Genomic DNA, 7,308 nt, shown 5'->3' with positions numbered 1-7,308 from the left:
TCTAGCAGTGGTATTGCTGGATCAAAGGGTATTCCCTTTGGGCATAGTTTCAAATTATTCACCAGAATGATTGGATCAGTTTACAACTTCACCAGCAGTGAATCAGTGTCCCAATTTTTCCACATCCCCTTCAGCATTTGGCATTTTCCTTTTCTATTGTGTTAGCCAATCTAAATAGGTATATCAGATATCAGAGCTGTTTTAATGTGAATTTCTCTAATCAATAGTGAGTTAGAGCATCTTTTCATGTGACTATTAATTTCCTCTTCTGAAAACTGCTTGTTCATATCCTTTGGCCATTTATCAACTTGGTAAGGGCTCTTATTTTTATAAATTTGATTCAGTTCCCTATATATTTGAGAAGTGAGACCTTTATCAAAGAAACTTGTTGCAAAATTTTTTTCCAGTTTCCTGTTTTCCTTCTAATTTTGACTGCATTTGTTTTGTTTGTGCAAAAGCTTTTTAATTTCATGGTATCAAAATTATCTGTTTTACTTCACATAATCTCCTCTCTCTCTTGTTGGATCATAAACTCTTCCCTTATCCATAGATCTGACAAATACATTTTTCCATGCTCCCTTAATTTATTTATTATATCATCTTTATGCTTTAATCATTCATCCATTTTGACCTTATCTTCATATAAGGTGTAAAATGTTGGTCTGTGCCTAGTTTCTGCCATACTACTTTCCAATTTTCCAAGCAGTTTTTATCAAATGATGAGTTCTTGCCCCAATAATTGGGATTCTTTGAATTTATCAAACCCTTCATTACTCTAGTCATTTACTACTGTGTATTATGTTCCTAATCTATTCCACTGATCCATCACTCTATTTCTTAGCCAGTACCAGATTGCTTTGATGATTACTATGTTGTAATATAATTTGAAATCTGGTATTGCTAGACTACCTTCCTTAATATCTTCTTTCATTGATTCCCTTGATATTCTTGTCCTTCTATTCTTCAAGATGAATTTTGTTACTATTTTTCCTAGCTCAATAAAATAACTATTTGGCAGTTTGATTGGTATTACACTGAATAAGTAAATTAACTTAAGTAAAATTGTCATTTTTATTATATTAGCTCAACCTATCCATGAGCAATTTCTATTTCTCTAATTCTTTAGATCTGTCTTTATTTGTGTAGAAAGTGTTTTGTAATTGTGCTTATATAATCTCTTGGCAGGTGACCACCAAGCATTTTATATTGTCCGCAATTATTTTAAATGGAATTTCTCTATACTTCCTGCTGAATTTTGTTAATTGTATATAGAAATATTGATGATTTATGAGAGTTTATTCCATATCCTGTAACTTTGTTGAAGTTGTTCACTGTTTCAACTAGTTTTTTAGTTGATTTTCTAGGATTCTCTAAGTATACTATCATATCATCTGCAAAGTGAAAGTTTTGTTTCCTCATTCCTTTTTTTATTCCTTCAATTTCTTTTTCTTGTCTTACTGCTATAACTAGAATTTCTAGTATGATATTGAATAATAGTGGTGATAATGAACATCTAACATCACCCAGATCTTACTGGGAAGGCTTCTAGCTTATCGTTATTACAGATACTACTTATCATTTTAAAAGAGGTCCCATTGATTACAATGCTTTCCAGTGTTTTTAATAGGAATAGGTGTTGTATTTTATCAAAGACTTTTTCTGTATCTATTAAAAGAATAACATATTTTTGTTGTTATTAATATGGTCAATCATGCTGGTAATTTTCTTAATATTGAACTAGCTCTACATTGCTGGTATAAATCCCATCTGATCATAGTGTAAAATCTTTGAGATATATTGCTGTAATTTTCATGCTAGTATTTTATTCAAAAATTTTGCATCAATATTCATTAGGGAAATTGGTTTATAGTTTTCTGTTTTTGTTATTCCTGGTTTAGATATCAACACTATATTTGTATCATAAAAGGAATTTGATAGGACTCCTTTACCTATTTTTTCAAATAGCTTTTATACTCCTGGGATTCATTGTTCCTTAAATGTTTGGTAGAATTCACGTGTAAATCCATCTGGTCCTAGGGATTTTTTTCTTAGGGTGCTCATTGATAGCTAGTTAAATTTTTTTTTCTAAGAGAGGGTTATTTAAGTATTCTATTTCCTCTTCTATTAATCTGAGCAGTTTATACTTTTTGTAAATATTCATCCATTTCACTTAGATTGTCAGTTTTGTTGGTGTATAATTGGGCAAAATCACTCATAATAATTGCTTTAATTTCATCTTCATTAGTGGTACATTCATTTTTTCCATTTTTGATACTAGTAATTTGGTTTTCTTCTTTTTTTTAATTTAAATCACACTGATGGTTTATCTATTTTATTGTTATTGTAGTATCAAAAATGGAAAACTATCGTATACCACATTTTAAGTTCATCACTTCTGCCAGCAAGTGAGTGATGTTTCATTTTCATTCTCTTGGACTCATGGTTTATCACTACAATTTTCAGAGTTCAAAAGTCTTTCAAAGTTGTTTTCTCTATAATGTTAACATTGTATAAATTGATTAGTTCTGCTTACTTTGCTCTGCATTAGTTCATGGAGATCTTCCCCATTTCCCCTGAAATTATTCACAAGAATCATATATTATATTCATTAGCACAATTTGTTTAGCCATTCCCCACTAGAAGGACATTCCCTTAGTTTCTAATTTTTGACTACCAAGAAAAGAGCTGTTATAAATATTTTTTAATATAAGTCCTTTTCCTCTTTCTCTGATTTCATTGAGGAATATAGACCTCATAGTGGTATAGCTGTGTCAAAAGATATGCACAATTTGGTAACTTTTATTACATTATGAAGTCTTTGAGGGCAGGGATAATCTTTTGCCTCTTTTTGTATCCCCAGTGCTTAGCACAATGTCTGGCACAGAGGAGGTGCTTAATAAATGTTTATTGATTATTGATTGAACTTTCTGGGCACGGTTGCAAGTTGCTTTCCAGAATGGCTAGACCAATTCACAGCTACACCAACAAAGAGTATGCTAATGCACCTGTTTTTCCAAAGCCCCTCAACATTTGTCAATTTCCTCTTTTGTCATTTTCACCAGTCTTGATAGGTGTAAGGTAGAGCCTAAAAGTTGCTTTAATTTGCATTTCTCTATTATTGATTTAGAGCAATTTTCCATATGGTTGTTGATAGCTTAGACTTCTTCCTTTGAAAACTGTCTGTTCATATCCTTTAACTATTACTGGGGAATAGTTCTTAGTCTTATAAATTTGAAAGAGCTCCTCAGGGATCTTGGATATGAGTCCTTCTCATAGTGTGATTTGAGAGCATCTGATTCTTCAAGGCTCAGCTTACTTCCTTCATGAAGCTCTTCCAGACCACCCCAACCCACAGAGCTGTCTCCCTCCTATAACAATTACTGTTTGTACCCTTCAGAGCAACACCACGTCATATTTCTATTAAAACTCTAAGGCTTGTGGAATCACTTTCTTCTCAGTAGCTTTCAGGGTAGCATGAATATTATCTCTGTTTTACAGTGGAAGAAACTGAGGCTCACCAAGGCTCAGTGACTTGTCTGCAGTCATACAAGCGAACAAGTATTCATTCCAATGGGAACTGAAACCCAAGACCTCTGGCAATACTTTCTCCATTGCTGGACAGTTCTCCATACCTGATTTTCTGGGACAGTATCAATTTCAAATATTAGGCAGCAATTTGTTCTGCACCTCTGTAATGTATAACAAGTTATATTACTTAAGAATATAACATGAGAGCAGAGACTGGGTTTTTTTTTTTCATTTTTGCCATTTTTCCCCCATACCTAGCATGGTGACTTATATATCTTAGGTGCTTAAAAATGTTTGTTGCTATTGTTCATCCTTCATTATCAAAGAGGACCAAGGACCTGATGATGGTGATGTCCTGAATTAGATTTAAGTGAGGCAGAGCTGCACAAAGCCTCACTCTCTCCTCCAGAGCCATCAATTATTGAATGAATGAAGGGAAGGAAGACATAGTGGCTAGGGCACTGGACTTGGAGCCAGGAAAATCTGAGTTCAAATCTTGTCTCAGACAGCTTACCAGCTGTGTAACCCTGGGTAAATCATTTAACTTCTCTGCAGCTCAGTTTTCCCATCCGTAAAATGAAGGGGATTGAATTTAATGGTCTTTGAGGTCCCTTCCAGCTCTAAATCTGTGATCCTATGAATGTATTAGAATCTCATCCCTCTACTAAAACTGTAACCTTCAAGAGTATAAGAGATTGTGTATTGTTCAAATCCTGCATTCCCCCCAACAGGTAGCTTTTACCAATTTTTATCAATGCTTTGCATACGATAGAGGCTTAAGAAGGGGGAAAGGAATAAGCATTTACTAAGCACCTATTATGTGCCAGGCAGTGTGCCATTTCCTTCTCCAGCTCATTTTACAGTTGAGGAAACTGAGGCAAATAGAGTTAAGTGACTTGCCCAGGGTCACACAGCTAGTAAGTGCATGAGATGGGATTTGAAATCAGGTCTTCCTAACTCTAGGCCCAGCACATTCTCTTCTGCAGCACTTAGCTGTCTCCAATACGTATTTAATAAAAATTCTGTCCTATTTTCCCATTAACCCATCCGAATGTCCCAGAAATTCCAGTATTTGGGCAAATAGAAAATGAATAAATCAAAGTCAGGAAGTATTTCAACAAGAAAACACATGATTCAGGAAATAATGAGAGAAACACAGAAGTTAGAGACTCACAGGTTGAAGGAATACCAATATTACTCATGAAAACATGTGCATACTAGCAAATGAGATAGGAGACAATGGCCTTGTAGGAGGCATTTCCATGTGCAAGGCAAATGTGGAATTGTAAAGTGTGAAACTTCACCCGGGGCAAATTCAGCAAGGGAGGGGGAGTAGAGCAGGGCCTGTGGCATGGCTGGAGGAGGGGTAGCAGCACTGAACCTTGGGGGACATAGACACACCACTTCTCTTGGGGAAGAAGGATGCAAACCCTCTCTGGGAGTGAGCATGCCCCCATTCCATGTCATTGCCTGGGACATAGTCCCACCTTCTCCATGCTAGTTCTAGCTTTGTGCAGGCTGTACAATGGCGTTCACGACGAGCTATGACATTCCTAGGAATGAAGTCCCCAGAGGCTACACTGCACATGCTAATATAAAAGCCCACATGATTATGACAACAAGGACAGAAGTGATAATTGTGGGGGTTTGAAAACACAGTCATCTTATATTTTGTCTTCCCTGTAGACTATAAGCTTCAGGAGGGCAGAAAACAAGTCTTTTTCTTGTCTGTATACTCCACGTGGGTACCTGGCACAGAACATTACATACAGTGTTTGTATGGCATTTGATAATTGATTACAAGGATGCTAGAATTTCAACTCAGAAAGAACCTTAGAGATCATCTAATACCAGGGCTTTCATTTTAAAGAAGAAGAAAGTGAGGATCTTGAGCAGCTTGCCCAAGATCACACAGCAAGTATGTGTCAAAGCAGGGACTCAAACCTGGGTCTTGTAACCCTGTGCCCTTTTCATGACACAAAACTTGATCATCCCAGAATGCCAGCATTAGGTGGACTCCTGGACCTCGGCACAGTCCTGAGATTCTGACCTCAGCAAACATTCACTTGAACAACTTACTATGTGCAGAGCATGAGACTAAGAGGTATGACTCCAAGGGCGGGAGACAGAGACTTAGGAAAGTGAAAACACTTTAATGGTTCAGAGGTACCCCTGCTACCCTCCTCCTCTATATTCCAGCAGCACACAGAGTCACAAACAAGGTGGGCATAGGAAGGGCAAAGAGAAGGGGAAGGGGAGGGGAGGAAGGGAAAAAGGAAGGGGTGAAAAGGAAGGGAATGGCCCTGGGTCACACAGCAAAAGGAAAAAAAAACGGAAGAGAGCCAAAGGGCTTGAGCCCCATTTCAAACCCACCAGGTCCCTTTTACTCTTGAGCAGCCTTGGAGGAAGCCAGTCCATGGAAGCATCCCTCACCCCAAGTCCAGGTCCCCTTCCTAGGAAGTGCTTTCAGCAAAACCGAGGGAGTAGTAAAGATTTATCTTGGCAACCCTAAGACTGGCAGCTTCTTGGCAGGGGACAGAGGAGTCAAAGATGACAGGGCTCCTCCCCTCTGAGATCAGCAGCTTGGACCTCACCCTCTGGCAGTGGGCAGGCGAGGGTAGTCTGGGCAAAAATCCAGGCCCTCCCAGAAGCTGCAAAGAGAGCATAGAATGATCAGGGCCAGACAAGGCTGCACTACCTAATGCTAGTGGCCTGGGCAGGAGAAGCTAAATTGGGTGTCACTGTCCTGCGTTCAGCCTACTCCTTCTATGATGAAAGCCCTGAACCTCACAGGTTATTTTCCCTTAGTCTGAAAGGGAAAGAGTCTCCCACCTAGGGACTGACTGGTTTTGTAAATCTGAACAATGGAGCAGATTAAAGGTACAACGGAGAGGAGAGAGGGACTTGGGACTGGGGGAGAGGTGTATCTACAGGGAATCAATGGAAAAGAAAGCAGGACAGTAAGGGAGGGCGTACCCAGGGTGGGGAGCAGAGAAAGGGAGAGAGGCAATGAGATTAGATGTGGAGGAAGGGGGAGAGGTGAAGGGCAAGGGAGGCTGTTGAAACACTTTCTGTCTTTCAAGGTTCAACTCTTGCCATTTCCCCCAGGAAAACTTCCTTCATCTTTCCACTCCACTTGGCCAGAAGTGATCTCTCTATATTTCATTTGTACCTTTCTACTTTGGGCGTGTACATGCTTGCCTCCCCTACAGATTTTAAACTCCACAGGGGCAAGAACTGTTCCATATCCACCTTTGCATCACCAGAGCCTAGCATAGCACCTTGCAACACAGTTGATGTTTAATAAATGTTTGAATGGATGAATGGATAAATGAATGGGGGTAGATTATAGGGCTGGTGTGGGATGGGGAAGAGAGTATGAGGGAGCCAAAGGGGGACGGGTATTGCTGAACGAAGATAGAAGGGCAGCACGAAGATGAAGGGGATAGTGAATGGAACCAAAAGGGTACAGAAATTTCTAGTTTGGGGAAACCTCTAGACCCCACTAATATGGTACACCGAATAGCTGAGGGGTCCAAAATGGTACACAGAGGAGTGATAAAGCTGAGCCAAGGATGGGGATTGATATCACTCACAAAAATGTAAGCAAGTCTTTTATTAAAGGCTAAAGATCGAAAGAGGAAAGGGTGAGTGGCTGAGTAGAGAATCTTGTGAGACGGGCTCCTTAGCAATGGTTACATAAGGCTGGGGAACACAAACTCAAGCTTCCCTGGAACACCAGACCCCTAGACTCCAGGGATGCTCAGACAAAGCCCTTCT

The sequence above is a fragment of the Trichosurus vulpecula genome, chromosome 3, assembly GCF_011100635.1.
Source record: "Trichosurus vulpecula isolate mTriVul1 chromosome 3, mTriVul1.pri, whole genome shotgun sequence".
Lineage (NCBI taxonomy): Eukaryota > Metazoa > Chordata > Mammalia > Diprotodontia > Phalangeridae > Trichosurus > Trichosurus vulpecula.
Note: the sequence above shows the minus strand (reverse complement) of the source record.